A 14,149-nucleotide genomic window follows, 5' to 3' on the forward strand; every position below is an offset into this window, starting at 1 on the left:
ATTACTGGGAATAAAAGAAAAACTAAAGTCTTTCTAATTAGTCATCCATAGATGATACACAATCTAGATACTTCTGAAAGGAGTTGAAGAGAGAGAACTCAGCTTCACTCAAATTATCTTGTATGCAATAAAATTAGAAAATCTATCGGATATAATAGATGTACAGGATATTGTGGAGGGAGTTGAAACTGATAACCAAATCTCTGACTTGAGCCATAAGTAAAATGGCAATGCCAATCCCTCAGACAGAGAAAACCAAGTTAGGTATTGAGTCAAGAGGAAAGCCTCTTGTAGACATGGACATGTGAGAACAATGTGAAGCCAGAGTATTTAGAGTGTTTAATACATGTTTCTCCATTTGCTAATGTGATGGTAACTTGCTACACTTAACAGCCTGGTTGGTGCAGTATCTAATCCTACTCATTAGCTAGTTATATTCTGTGACATAAACTTACAAAAGAACAGAAAAGCAGTGGAGAAGCAGGGAAAATGTTTATCAAGGCAGTAAAGTAGTGAAAATAAATGCTTACACAATAACATGCTTTAACTCATTTGGAGTAAGTGCTGGCTATTAAATATAGTCAAAACAGATACCATGCTGTGAATTATAGGGTCTTAAACATCTCCTTCACTGATATTTGACTTGTTAGAGAGTAATGGTGGGTGGAGAGAGGAGTATCACAATAAATAATAGAAGACAAATTCTAGGCCTGTCAGCAATGATTTCTTATGGGTTATTTTCACTTAAACACTGAAGGAAAGGAGAAAGGCATAAATAGAATGAAAGCCAACTTAATGAAGTCTTTTTTATACAGTTCAGCAACACTGAATCTAAACCAGACAAGAAAATTTCCACACTTAAGTCAGACCCCAGGACTGGTTTGCCAGAACTGAAACTGAGATGCACTTCTGGAATCATCTTAGAATGAGTTAAAAAGGTTAATGTGTTCATGTCATCTAATTTTTGCATTTTTTCAACGTGGTGGTGCCTGCAAAATCTCTTTAGAATTATAAGGTTTACTCTGTAGTTGAAGATGTGCTATAGATTAGTGACTACTTACTCACTGCAGAATTTGAGCATAGCAATAAATCTAAAAAAAAAAAAAAAAAACTATGAACCTCCAAAGGTTAAGAGGCCTCCAGTTCAAGTTAGTCTACCTTTTAGCTTCCAAAGATACTTATATCTGAACTGCAATTGACCAAAATTTACATTGTCATTGCAAAATTAAAACAAGTCAAAGATTGTGCTGTGTTAATCTTCCACACACTGATAGCTGTCTATGAACAAAAGTTGCTTCAAGAAAGCCAATTGGTATTTCATTAATCCGTTCATTTAACCATTTTATTGAGGATCTATTTCATGTTAGACACCATGTCATGTACTACTATAATCCAGATATTAAGTGCATCTTCCTTCCCTCTCTGTCTTAGGGACTTAGGTATATGGCTTGAATCATAAATTCTAAAATAGGAAAGCCAAAGCCTTCTTGTATAGCCTTACTTTTCCTTGGTGCCATCTACTTCCAGACCTATTTATAAAGAAAGTTTAGTTCCTTTAATAGTAACACACACACACACACACACACACACACACACACACACATATACTCCTGGGTATTCTCAAGTTCAGTAATGCCATTAAAAATGTAGTACTCACAAATATAGATTTAAATGGCAAAATGCATAGCCTTCTCCCATTTCTCCAGGTCTCTGCTTATACCTCTCTCCTCTTTTCCAATCTCTCTCATGTCTCAAAACCAAAACAAACTTTTTCCTACTTTTATACCAAATTATTTCTTACTTTTAGACATCTCTGTAATATTTCATCGAAATGTTCTAACTCAAAACTAAGTCCTCTTTCCAGTTCATGGTACCCAATAATATCTCCAATCTCTAGAAAAGGATTGCTCAACAGAATTTTCTGTAATAATAAAAGCATTCTATATTCCTATTTTCCATAGACTAGCCACTAACCATTTGTGGCTATTGAGCATTTGAAATGTGGCTAGTGTAACTGAGGACTGACTTTTTAACTTTCTAAAATTTAATCTAATTTAAATTTAAATAGTTACATGTGGCTAGTGGTTACCATTTAGGAAGGACAGCACTACTTCATACAAAGAAATTTCTACTAGACCTTCAAGTACTTGCTTAATAATCAGAGCTTATTTGCAACCATGTCACCAAGCATATCTTCATAGACCTCATTTTCTTCATATTAAATATTTCAATCTTTTGACAAAAACCTCAAAGAACTGAATTATCAAACCAAACTCACATGAATCAGAGATTTTACCCAGTATCATGCTTTCCTAATAATTTTGAGTTTAAGGTAATCCATGGCACAGGCAAAGTAAAGAGAAGTCCAGATCCCCTAGTTGAGCTGTCCTGGTGTCTTCTCACCAGATCAGAATACTTTCTGGCCCTGATTAACTTAGGTAACCTCTAATAACATATGCAACAACACTACTTACACAGGAGACATATCTTTTATCATCCAATATCTCCATTTTATACCAAAATAGTTTTCACAAAATTCCCTAGAAAGTCTTGGCTACACATCTATAGATTTCATTCCTAATAATTGACAGTTTGCCATAAGCAATAATTGACAGACTAGGTGCATCTGCTCAAAGCTTTCCATCGATAAGGACTCTCCCATTACTAAATACAGTTAGTATGCTTCTCAATAGATCTGTAATTTGAATGTGTATAAGAAGACTCAACTCGGTCGCTTTTGTTCTTTTTTGGGGACATTTTCCAGGCAAATAAGAAAATAGATTATACTGCTGCTTGACCATTTTTTTTCCTACTCAAGAAAGTGTGTGTTGTTAGAATGGTGATCATTAAAGTCAGGAAACAACAGGTGCTGGAGAAGATGTGGAGAAATAGGAACACTTTTACACTTTTGGTGGGACTGTAAACTAGTTCAACCATTGTGGAAGGCAATGTGGTGATTCCTCAAGGATCTAGAACTAGAAATACCATTTGACCCAGCCATCCCATTACTGGGTATATACCCGAAGGATTATAAATCATGCTGCTATAAAGACACATGCACATGTATGTTTATTGTGGCACTATTCACAATAGCAAAGACTTGGAACCAACCCAAGTGTCTATCAATGATAGACTGGATTAAGAAAATGTGGCCCATATACACCATGGAATGCTATACAACCGTAAAAAAGGATGAGTTCATATCCTTTGTAGGGACATGGATGAAGCTGGAAACCATCATTCTGAGCAAACTATCGCAAGGACAGAAAACCAAACACCACATGTTCTCACTCATAGGTGGGAATTGAACAATGACAACACTTGGACACAGGAAGGTGAACATTACACACTGGGGCCTTTTGTGGGGTGGGGGAATGGGGTAGGGATAGCATTAGGAGATATACCTAATGTAAATGAGGAGTTAATGGGTGCAGCACACCAGCAGGGAACATGTATACATATGTAACAAACCTGCACGTTGTGCACGTGTACCCTAGAACTTAAATTAAAAAAAAAAAAAAAAAAAAAAACGTGGAGGAAATAATAAGCAAAAAAAAAACAAAAAAAAAGAAAGTTCATTTATGCTAAGTTATACATCTAATAGCTAGGCAGCTGTGGTAAGAATGTATTCCTGGTTAAGTGTCATCCAAACTGCAACTCCTTGTTTGTGCTAAGTTCATCAATTCCAGAGAAGCACTAAAAGTAAAATACTAATATTGAATGCAGGTTACCTGCACTACGCACATCTAGATTTTTGATGTTGCAGAACAAGGCCCCTGGTGGCCTTGCAACCCAGCTCTTCCTCTTTCTCTCACTTTAGAATAACTTATAGAATGCGCTGCTGGGAATATAATATCTTGGACTAAGGAGGAATTGACTAGAATAGCTTGGACTCTGTTTTCACCCTCCTAGAACAGGATGGATGCTTGCAATGCTTTAGCTTAGCTAGTCAAGTTATCCCTGGGTATAAAACCCAGGGTAGAGTGCCTTTCAGGGTACCTCCGCTGTGCTGTGACATACAGCCCATGCATATGAGGCTCCATCCACCCTGGACAGTGTTCCTCAGCCTTAGGAGACCGGCTCACCATGGATTTTAGGCTTCTATTGTCCCTTGCTGCCCATCTCTGAGTAATAAAATTGCTTCACTTGTGTGAGTGTTTTACTGGAATCATGTGGATTGATACCAGTGCATGTTATTAACAAAGTGTTTAGCGCCCTCCCCTAAGATTGATGCCAGTGCACAGTGAACCTGCTCACAGGTGTCCGGTATGGTAGCCAGTAGCCATATGTATCCATTAAGCACCTGAAATGTGGCCAATGCAAATTGAGATGTGCTGTAAGTATAAAATGCACACCAGTACAACAAAAGAAGTATAAAATATTTTGTTAATAATTTCTATATTGATTACTAAGAAAACAATACTTTGGATATATTGTGTTAGATAAAATATGCTATTAAAAATAATTCTACCTATTTATTTATTTTCAGGGTTTTCTTAATTTTTTATCTTTTTGAGACCGAGTTTCACTCTTGTCACCCAGGCTGGAGTGCAATGGCCCGATCTCCACTCACTGCAACCTCCGCCTCCTGGGTTCAAGCGATTCTCCAGCCTCACCCTCTCCAGTAGCTGGGATTATAGGCACACCACCACCATATTGGCTCCTTGTTTTTTTTTTTTTTTTTGTATTTTTTGTAGAGATGGAGTTTCACCATGTTGGCCAGGAACTCTCGAACTCTTGACCTCTGCCTCAGCCTCCCAAAGTTCTGGGATTACAGGTGTGAGCCACTGCGCCCGACCTATTTTTACTTTTTAAATGTGACATGTAGAAGTTGAGGTGCCTGTGGAAGCTCAAGCCAACAGGAGATATCTAGTAGGTATGCTTTATTTAAACCTGAAGCCTGCATGAGAATGCTGTTGGCACTTTAAATTTGGATGAACATAGCCTTTAGGGAGCAGAGTTGAAACCATGTTGGATAAAAACGCACAAGGAAGACTGAGAGTGACGAGAGCAACAGGAAACCTGCATTTTAGAGATATTTGGAAGTTGAGAAGCCTTCTACATTCACTGAAGGGGATTTATCGGAAATGAAAAATTGGGAGAGTAGAATGTCTCAGGGGCCAGGAAAACAGAACAATGATTTTTACACCGTGCTCCCGGAAGTCCCACTGGGGATTACTACGTTTTGTAACAGCGGAGAGGAATGAATAGTTGAATAGATGTGGCTCCACATCTCTCACCAAAATCAGAGTAAGGGTGCTTTTATTGATCAGTTTTCACTTGTCCATAGAATTTTATTTAAATAACCAGTTTGTGATAAAATTACATTTAAATTTTGAGTAGAAAATATGATGTAGAGTGAATGATGAATGTCACCTGGTCACTTGACTGGAGCATACTGTAAATGTAGCCAAAAAGATGCAGCTACTAGGCTGGGCAAGATTACAAAAGAAGTATAAAATATTTTGTTAATAATTTCTGTAATTTGTTGTAATCTCAGCACTTTGGGAGGCTGAGGTGAACAGATTGCTTGAGGTCAGGAGTTTGGGACCAGCCTGGCCAACATGGCAAAACCCCGTCTCTACCAAAAATATAAAAAATTAGCTGGGTATGATGGCACGCACTTGTAATCCCAGCTATTCAGGAGGCTGAGGCAGGAGAATCTCTTGAACCAAGGAGGCGGAGGTTGCAGTGAGCTGAGATTGAGCCCCTGCACTCCAGCCTGGGTGACAGAGTGAGACTCTGTCTCCAAAAAAAAAAAAAAAAAAAAAAAGATTCAACTACTAATTATGTTCATCAATTCATATAATTAATGATATGCATTTTTGTTCTCTGTGTTCCCATAGCCTCTATACAGTGCTGTATGGTGGTGCTTTTCATATCTATCTTCATTTTTATTTACCTTCCCTGTATCCCCCTCTAGACTGTGAATACACAAAAAAATCTCTCCGGTGACTTTCATCTTTGTATTGCAAGTGTAAAAAGATGAAGAAAACTTTATTCACTAGACCTGATCTTAAGGAGAAAACTGCCTGATTTCAGGAAGAGAGACAAGTCTCAGAAGCGTGCTCAAACAAAATAAGACGCTTACTGAACTACTTAGCAGGAGAGAAATAGTTTCTTTTGTTTCTTAGAAGAAAGAAGAAAAAGAAGAATGAATAAAGAATTAAGGGAGAAAATGGGTAGCGAAAGAGAAGGCAGAGCTTATGATAGATTCTGTGACTAATACATTGTCAATAATGTTTCTACACATACGAATTTTTTTCTTTAACTGATAAAGCTTCTAAATTTTATATTGGTACTAATGTAGAGCAAAACACAGACAATGTGTGTAGGGCAGATATCTGGACGAAGTCCCAAGAAAATGGACTATCTGGGAATTCAAAGAGATCATGAAGAGGCTTCGAACTTTCATAGGCCAAAGGTATTTGGAATAGGACTTTTTAGACTAGCACTGGCTAGTAAAAATCTAATGTGAACCACAAAATGCAAGCCACATATGTAATTTTAAATGTTGTAGTTGTCACATATAGTTGTCTACATGACTCAACATTATAGTCTTCACACCTGAATGAGTTTCTTTCCAATATGCTTTGTCTCAGTAGATGAACACCATCATTTTTTTTTCTTGTTTGTTTACTTTTTAATTTTACTTTTATTTTATTTTACTTTAAGTTCTGGGATACACGTGCTGAACATGCAGGTTTGTTACATAGGTATACATGTGCCATGGTGGTTTGCTGCATCTGTCAACCCGTCGTCTAGCTTTTACGCCCTACATGCATTAGGTATTTGTCCTAATGCGCTCCCTTCCCTTGCCCCCTAAACCCCGACAGGCCCCAGTGTGTGATGTTCCCCTCCCTGTGTCTATGAAACACCTCTTTTCTTAAAATTAAGTAAATTAAATATCTGGGAATATTTTACTGTCTCCCTCATTCATTCCACCCCATCTTCATAAATTAATAAATTCTCCCAAATACTTTTTGCATGTACTCCCTGTGACAGACACAATAATAGCCCACCAAAGATGTCCACATCCTAGTCCCTCAAGCCTGTGAAAGTGTCCTCTTAGGTGACAAAAAACACTTTGCAGATGTGATTAAATTGAAGTTCTTGGGATAAGGAGATTATTCTAGATTATCTCAATGAGCCAAACCCAATATAATCACAAGGATCTTTGTAAAAGGAAAGTAGAAGCATCACAGTCAGAGAAGGAGATGTGACAACAGAGAAAGAAGCCAGAGGGACTCAGGAAAGAGGCCTTAAGGAATGCAGGAAAACTGGAAAAGGCAAAGAAACAATTCCCTTCTCCAGAGTAATAAGAGGAAACACAGCTCTGCTGATACCTTGATTTTAGCCCCATAGATACATTTCAGACTTCTGACTTCCAGAACTGTAAGATATAAGTTTATGCTATTTTAAGCCACTAAGTGTGTGGTAACTTACTTTAGTAGCTATAGGCAACCAATACATCCCCTCATTACAGTCTCTATGTCCACAGACTGGGTTTGGTGCTTATCATGTTGTAACCACCCAATGGGTTCACCTTGCCCACTACCTATGGAGAGCCGATTTATCAAGACAGTGAGATTGCAATAGAGAAAGAGTAATTCACTCAGAGCTGGCTGTACAGGAGACTGGAGTTTTATTATCGTTACTCAAATTAGTTTCTCTGAGCATTAGAGGATCCGAGTTTTTAAGAAGAATTTGGTAGGTAGAGGAAGGCCAGTGAGTCGAGGGTGTTGATTGGTTGGGTAGGAGATGAAATCTTAGGGAGTTGAAGCTGTCCTCTTGCACTGAGTCAGTTCCTGAGCGGGGACCACATATCAGATGAGCCAGTTTATCAATATGGGTGGTGCCACCTTATCCATCAAGTGCAGAGTCTGCAAAATATCTCAAACGCTGATTTTAGGAGCAGTTTAGGGAGGGTCAGAGTCTTGTAGCCTCTAGCTGAATGACTTCTAAACTATAATTTCTAATCTTGTGGTTAATTTGTTAGTCCTACAAAGGCAGTCTAGTCTGCAGGCAAGAAGGAGGTTTGGGGGAAAGGCCTGTTGTTTTCTTTGTTTTAAAGTATAAACTAAGTTCCTCCCAAAGTTAGTTCAACCTACACCCAGGAATGAACAAGGACAATTTGGATGTTAGAAGCAAGATGGAGTCGGTTAGGTCCGATCTCTTTCACTGTCTCAGTTATAATTTTGCAATGCTGGATTCAATGTCTTGCCTAGAACAATTGCCACAAACCTCTTTATTGTCGCCCTTCTTATGTGTTGATCCTCTATAATCTACTCTGTTCAAATACTCAGGGTTTTTGTAGAGATTTTCCTTGCTTGTCACCCAAAGAAATCATATATAGCTTCCTCACCAAGTCCTATATGGCGCCGTCTGACCTGGTCTTCGCCTGCGTCTGCAGCCTATGCCTCTCTCCTCTGCCTCAAACACTGCTTAAGATCCCTGTGCACTTTGTACAGTATTTTCATTCTAACTTTGCACGTGTTGTGCCCAGCACGTACAACAGCTGGAATGCTTTTCACAATCCTAACCCTCCCATTCCCCTTTGCCTGGTTAGTTTTTAGTGCCTTGTGTATAAATCATACCTCTAGAATCTCATCTCTATGCTCCCTAGGTAGGATGAGGTATTACTATACAATGCCCCATTCATGCCGCTATCAGGCCCTTAAAGCACTGTCTTATATTTGTTTACGGGTCTCTCTTTCATCAGACTGTTAATTACTTGAGAAAAACTGCTTCATGTTCGAATGCACAATACTCAATCTGGGACACAGTAGTTTTTTGTTAGTTGAAAGAGTTAAATTATTGAATTAATGTATGTAATATGGTACATCTATAAAAAAGTTTGGTTTCTAGGAAAAAGAAGGAAATACTTTACCAGTAAATTATAATAATGTTAAGAAACAATGAGAAAAACATGTCATCAGTAAAAGAAAAATTAATGCACGTTACAAAACATCACAACTTACTTAGTTATTGATAATCTGGAAAATCCATTTATAACAGGAAATGTTGCATAGAGCAAATCAGGGTTTCAATGGTACATTTCCAGTTTAAAAATACAAATTATCATTGGGTTTGTATAATGCAGATAAGAATCAGGTTGTTAAATGAGGGAAAACAATTTTATAGGATAAACCAATGATTTAAAATCTATATTCATGTTGAGATTCAATGAACATCTCTGGAAGGATCTTTCATTGCCACATTCATGTTATTATGTAGCTAAAAAGCTAATAGACTCATCTCAAGGCTTCTTGTAGCTTTATTTACTAAAGAGTTAAAGGTGGCTGGGCGTAGTAGCTCACGCCTGTAATCCCAGCACTCTGGGAGGCCGAGGTGGGCAGATCACGAGGTCAAGAGATAGAGATCAGGCTGACCAACATGGTGAAACCCCGTCTCTACTAAAAATACAAAAATTAGCTGGGCATGGTGACACGTGCCTGTAGTCCCATCTACCCAGAGGCTGAGACAGGAAAATCGCTTGAACCTGGGAGGCGGAGGTTGCAGTGAGCTGAGATCACACCACTCCACTCCAGTCTGGGCAACAGAGTGAGACTCTGTCTCAAAAAAAAAAAAAAAAGAGTTAAAGGTAAATTGTGGAGAGTATCTTATTTGAAAATTACACTGCCTGGACACCGCAGATTATTAGGTTATAGATTCTGCTAGAAAAGCAAGAAGTGAGAGAATCTGTTCTATACTTGTTTATTCTCAAACTGAAAAATAGCAGTAAATTCTCTGGACAGTGAAGCAGGGAATTGCTGTACTTTATGGGCAAGACAGACTTTTCTTGCTAACATGGAAAACTAACCATCCTTCTTCTTTTTCTTCATTTTTTCCTCTCTCTCATTTAAACCTCAGATGTATAAATAACTGAAGAAGTGCTATTTTAAAACATGCCCTGACGATTTTTCACTGGTACATGCATTTTTATCATAGTCTTTTAGTATCATTGTAATTTGCTGTTTAGTAACTGCCCTTTCTAAAAACTGACTTTAATGGAATACACTATTGCATTTAATTTGTTCAAAATTATTATTTTTAATACTATTAAGCATTTCCTCAGTTCGTGATCCTTCCTCTTGCTGAAGCTGTGCAGCCCCTCACCTGGTTTTGTTGCTGCTTTGTTGTTTGTCATCGTTATTTTCCTTCCCGTGGCCACAGCTCCATTCCCCTTACCTTCTAAATGTCCCTCTAAGAACTGCTTTAGCTAGAACCTAAAAATGTTGACTTGCTGTTTTTTCATTATCATCCTCTTCTAAGTATTTTGAAACTTTTTTCCTACCCTAAAGTTTTACCCTTTTTTTTTTTTTTTTGATAGTGTCTTGCTCTGTTACCCAGGCTGGAGTGCAGTGGTGTGATCTCGGCTCACTGCAACCTCTGCCCCCTGGGTTCAAGCAGTTTTCTTGGCTCAGTCTCCCTAGTAGCTGGGATTACAGGCGTGTGCTATGTAGCCGGGCATGTAACACCTGGCAATTTTTTTTTTTTTTTTTGGTGGAGACAGAGTCTTGCTCTGTTGTCCAAGCTGGAGTGCAGTGGCATGATCTCCGCTCACTGTAACCGCCACCTCCCTGGTTCAAGCAATTCTCTGCCCTCAGCCTCCCGAGTAGCTGGGATTACAGGCACCAGCCACCATGCCTGGCCAATTCTTTCATATTTTTAGTAGAGATTGGGTGTCACCATCTTGGCCACACTGGTCTTGAACTCCTGACCTCATTATCCACCTGCCTCAGCCTCCCAATTACAAAAATTTTTGTATTTTTAATAGAGATGAGGTTTGGCCATGTTGGCCAGGCTGGTCTCAAACTCCTGACCTCAGGTGATCTGCCAGCTTCTGTCTGTCAAAGTGCTGGGATTATAAGCGTGAGCCACCGCACCCAGCCAACGATGTATTTTTAAGATGGCAGATATGTAGGATTTCAAACTATCCTTTTGTTGTTGATTTACAATTTTGCTATATCATTGCCACAGTCTCTCAGATATTGAATTCTTGGAATTTAATTAGTTTTCACTGAGTCCCAGGAGAAATTCAGTTTTTGTGAATGGTCCGTGGTTATTCAAAAACTATATTTGCTTATTAGGTATTAAATATATATACTAATATATTAGGTAAATATATATAAATATGTCTATTAGTAAGCTTAATTTTAAGTATGTCTATACATGTTAAAAACATTCTGTACTTACATGTTTTGTCAGTTTGATCTAAACCATTTTTGAGGAAGTGTTAAAATCTCTAACTGAAATTGGAAATGCATCCACATCTGCCTACTGTTCTGCCCACTGCTCATGCCACTCCTGATGAAACAGAAACTTCTGAAACCAAGGGGAAAGGGGAATTGTTAATTAGAAGTAAATAGTAGCTAGTAATCATTTTTACTAGCTGTGACCTCATGGAAGGATTGTCGAAATGAGGCCTATTATTTGTCTTCAATTGCTTTACTATTTGCTGGATTTTCCCTTGGTGAGAAAACCTCCGAAATTGTAATTCACCCCTAACATTCATCTACAGCTAGGCGAGGCAAACGCCAGTATGCCCTGTGGTCAATGGATAGCCTGAAGAACCAAGTAATATTCATCATCAATTCTCCGATGACGGCAGTTTTTCTGCTTTTGTCCAATAAGCAAAAAAATTTCAATATTTATGAATAGATGAACAATAAAACAATTGGTGGACAAAGAACAGGAATAATTTTAAGAGGTTTTTATGTAAAGGCGTCTAAAACAGTGTGCCAGACACTCACTGTGTGCCTTTGGACAAACTACTTAACTGCATCTTGCTTCATAGCAGTGTAGACCTCATAAAGTGGCATGAGGATTGAACAAATTAGCATACTGTTAATGCTTAGAATGTACTAAAGTCATATAATGTGCATTTGATAGTCATTGGATATTATTGGCTGCATTTCACTTTTCATATTCTTTCCACTTTCTTGATTTATTCATGCTTTGTGTAACTGTGTATGTGGTATGTGTGTATATAGAGGAAACCTTTTATAGTCATTATATTCTCTGGGAATTTTACTTCTTCAAAATCATTCACCCATCTACTTGTGCAAGGACCTTAGAACAATTTTTAGACTCTATGTGGGGTTAGAACTTAGTATCTGTTATTGTGACTAAAGATTTGAATCTTTGAGTTGTTCTCTTGATTGGGGAAGATATATAGCCTAAGGCATTGCAGAGAGAAAGCCAGTACGAGGAAGAATAGAGGTATAATACAGTCACCCAGAGACATAGAGATAAGAAATGGAGAGAGAATAATGCCTGGTTTCATATTGCTTTCCATTTCCAGATTTTCGGCCCTTCTGAGGCCAGATGGCATTCCTGACAAAGGGTTTTTCAATACATTACTATATTCTTATCATAACTTCTCTTTTGCTTCAATTACTTGAATTGGTTTCTATTATTTGCATCTAAAAGAGTATCAAATAATACAATCTAATAGACCATAACAAGCTTGGTAAGGCTGAAAATTGTGTCCTTGACTGCTTCTGGGATCCGAAGATAATACAGCGGTCATTGTTTGACATCTTTTCACTCATCACATATCTGAAACACAAAGCTTAGGATGTCTGCCATCCATCCAACTTGAACAAATTTGAGAAATAAAAGATGACATCAATGAAGATATTCTGAAACTACAATAAATTGTTTCATCATCTAAAATAGACATTCATCTTAGATCCAAAGATTCTTAGTAGATGCCCACTGCTCTTTTCCCTTTTAGTTCTTCTGCCTCATTTCATTTCCTACCCAACTCATGCAAGCTTATTCCATGGGGCTATACGCTTCCATTTTTACATTCTCACTGATGGAAAACCATCAATTCACATCATCTTCAACTGGCAATTTCATTTCATCAAAAAGTATATGTTGAGACTAATATTTTCCAGACAGCCTATTGAGTTAGGTTGTGGCTACAAAGTGCAATAGACATGATTTCTAAACCCAAAGTATCATCTCTCTCAGAGTATGCCTAGGTGTGATAAGGTGGGGAAGAGCAGACGGTTCTTTCGCAAATAACATGCCTGCCATTTGTTTTCATTAAGAGCTACGTTAAGGAAATACTCTTGGCCTCTTTTTAGAACAGTAGTGTCTTAATCTTATAGATGAGTTTGGTAGAAAAAAAAAAAAAACAACTGATGATATGTATTTTCTTCTTGGGAAGCAGCCTGACCACAGAGGACATTGATTCTGCTGGGCGTTAATTCACACTATAAGTTTTACAGGGTCAAGGATCTGTGGGAAAAAGCTTGAATGGTACAAGGCTGCCTGTGGTTAGATGGGCAAATTTTTTTAACCCTCCAGTTCAATATTAGAAAGTCCACTTGTCCATTGCTATAAGTAATATTCTCCTGTGTTAGCTATATCTGTGTGATGGTGATATTTTGTTCTTCTATATGCCTTATAATTTCGATGTACATCTTAATTGATGAACAGACCCAGTGGAAAAGAGTGTTATTAGCCTTCTCAAGAACATTTACAGTGTGTATCTAGAATCCCGTCCTCTCACCTGAGGTTTTGCCCTGTAATCTAATAATCTGGGAAAATATCCAGGTGGATTTTTTGTTTTTTTTTTTTTTGAAATGGAGTCTGTGTCTGTTGCCCAGGCTGGAGTGCAATGGCAAGATCTTGGCTCACTGCAACCTTTGCCTTCTAGGTTCAAGCAATTCTCCTGCCTCAGCCTCCTGAGTAACTGGGATTACAGGCACCCACCACCACACCCAGCTAATTTTTTGTATTTTTAGTAGAGACGCGGTTTCACCATGTTGTTCAGCCTGGTCTCGAATTCCTAACCTCAAGTGATCCACCCGTCTTGGCCTCCTAAAGTGCTGGGATTACAGGCATGGACCACAGCGCCCAGCCCCCGATGGAATTTTCACCACCCCAAATTCAGCACTTCACAAATGGAAATGTGTGCCAATCTCCAATCATTCCATAAAGGAAAATCAGAAGTTTATCACCAAGCATGCCTGTTTCAGTCACATACTTCTCTAATCATCAACTCATTCAGCTGAAACCTCAGAGTCACAATGACTCATCCTCTTCTTATTCTACTAAGTTAGGCATAAAGTCCTTCGGTTTTTTCTTCACAAATGTTTCATTTATCTGCTTTCATCACTAATCCCAAGCT

This window comes from Trachypithecus francoisi, unplaced genomic scaffold, assembly GCF_009764315.1.
Source record: "Trachypithecus francoisi isolate TF-2019V2 unplaced genomic scaffold, Tfra_2.0 Lachesis_group1, whole genome shotgun sequence".
In the NCBI taxonomy this organism is placed as follows: Eukaryota; Metazoa; Chordata; class Mammalia; order Primates; family Cercopithecidae; genus Trachypithecus; species Trachypithecus francoisi.